Genomic DNA, 2,433 nt, shown 5'->3' with positions numbered 1-2,433 from the left:
CTCGAAGCACATTTTGTGTTTTTTCTCATTTATTTGACTTTCAGCCTCTTCAAACTTTATTTTCTTCCTGAAAACCTCAAACTTCTTTCCATCATCATGAATGTTCCCATCAGGATGTGAAACTGCTCTTAACTCTTAAAGTGATACTCCGGAGTAGATTCACCCTGGGGTCATTTGAACCGTGATATCCAGCCAAGTAGCCCACCCGCAGTTTTTCCGATATTGGCTGAACATCAGCTGAGTTGCTGAGTTATCCCGAATAGCTTCGTACAAGCGCTAACGGACCCTGGCAGTATCTCCAAAATTACCACACTAAAATCACATGCCATGACACCAAACTTCTACAGGAGTACAAATATGGTCTGTACTCAGAAAAAGATGCATTTGGAAGTTTGTACATAGTCCAGGAGTTTATTATTATCAACACAAGCCTGATAGCTTCTCTGCTGCTAAAGCTGCGTCGACGTCACTTCCTTGATCTGGGAGCTTCAAAGTAAGATGAGGGTTGATCTACTACTGTAGACAACAAAGTATGTGCTATATTCTACATGTTTTTTTTTATGAATTTTTATGTTGTAGAGTTGTGAAATTATTTTATCAATGGAGAAATTGAGCAGCCTTGCTTTGTTGTCTACAGTAGTAGATCAACCCTCATCTTACTTTGAAGCTCCCAGAAGTGACGTCGACGCAGCTTTAGCAGCAGAGAAGCTATCAGGCTTGTGTTGATGATAATAAACTCCTGGACTATGTACAAACTTCCAAATGCATCGTTTTGTGAGTACAGACCATATTTGTACTACTGTAGAAGTTTGTTGTCATGGCATGTGATTTTAGTGTGGTAATTTTGGAGATACTGCCAGGGTCCGTTAGCGCTTGTACTAAGCTATTCGGGATAACTCAGTAACTCGGCTGATGTTCAGCCAATATCGAAAAAACTGCGGGTGGGCTACTTGGCTGGATATCACGGTTCAAATGACCCCAGGGTGAATCTACTCCGGAGTATCGGTTTAATGTAGCAATAGTTTGAAGGTTTGTGCTCCTTCTGGACCTCCGTGTTCCCCTCAGGAACCTCGTCCGGTTCTTTAACAACTCAGAGATGCATTAGAACTTAAATGGTGCAGTAGAGGTTATTAATTAAAGTCCTTCACTTTTGTCAAACCTGTTAATTAAAAGCAGGTGTGAACAAAAAAGTCTTCAGGTTTCATTTAATAGAAGAAAAGTTGACGTTCTGCTCCATAAATGCTGAAACTAAGCATCAAAATGACCTTGTGTGGTTCTTTTCCTCGACGTAAATGTCAGGATGGCTCATGGCCACAGAAAAGCTGAATAACAGTCATGTTTCAGGACATTTACTTCCATACATCTGTTTCCATCATGGTTTTACACAGAAGCCTGTCGGATGGTTCAGTTAGTCGCCCTCTGCTGGCAGAAATAAGTATTACAGAAACAGAGGAAAACAAGTAGAAGAAGAGACAAATTTTTCCTTTTTTTTTTCAGGGCAAAGTTGAAAGAAAAAGGATGACAAGAATCTCTTTTTGTGTTTTGCATTTCAGGGCTTCCGTAGGCAAACGAAAAGAGGGGGGGGAGAAAAAAAAAAGAAAAAAAGTGACGAACTTAAATAAATTAGCCTCTCCTTAATTTTTATTTTATTTTTTTTCCTGTTTGCCTTTCAGGGCTTCCATAGTTTTATAAAAAAAACAAACAAACAAATACGGAGGAAGTCATACTTGGACCAGAAATGTTTTCTGTTTGCTTTGTGGGGCTTCCATAGAGCCCTGTAAGAGGAAAAAGAGTGGTGGAAAAAAACACTTTTTAAAAAAATAAAATGTATCTTTAAGGGCTTCCACAGTTTTAAAAAAGAAAAAAAATTGGAAAAAAAGTTCTGTTCATCCATTTTCCATCTTAAAGGAGAAAAGAAAGTTATTTGGCCACTTTTAGAAAATAAATTTTTTTTGTTCACCCTTCAGTTTTAAAGTGAATTTTTTTTTCTTTGTTTACCTCTCGGGGTTCCATACACTGTGAAAGGACAATGAAAAGTGGCTTTTTTTGGGGTTTTGTTTTTTGGCATCTTGGTGCTTCCGTAAAACAGTGTATGATGTAAAAATAATTAGTTAAGGGGAAAACTCAGTTATTACAGATGAAGTAAAAGATGTTTCCCACAGTGCTCATCATGCTGCACCACCTAACTCCGCCCAAACCGCTGCTGTAGTAAAGGTAAAATAACAGAGAAAATGAAGCTTTTTTTTTTTTCTGGTCGCAGCAGCAATTTGGAGACATTTTGCTGCCAGAACCTGAAACGCTGATATAATCCAATCTGAGGGCAGATGGCACCGGCTCCGTCCTCCTCTGATGGAGCTCCTCTTTGGCTCGCTGTTTAAGTAATTAAATGATTATTCCTGCTGAGCGCTGCCAGCGTTTCCACACTTTATGGAG

The sequence above is a fragment of the Odontesthes bonariensis genome, chromosome 12, assembly GCF_027942865.1.
Source record: "Odontesthes bonariensis isolate fOdoBon6 chromosome 12, fOdoBon6.hap1, whole genome shotgun sequence".
Lineage (NCBI taxonomy): Eukaryota > Metazoa > Chordata > Actinopteri > Atheriniformes > Atherinopsidae > Odontesthes > Odontesthes bonariensis.
This window is presented reverse-complemented; position numbering follows the sequence as displayed.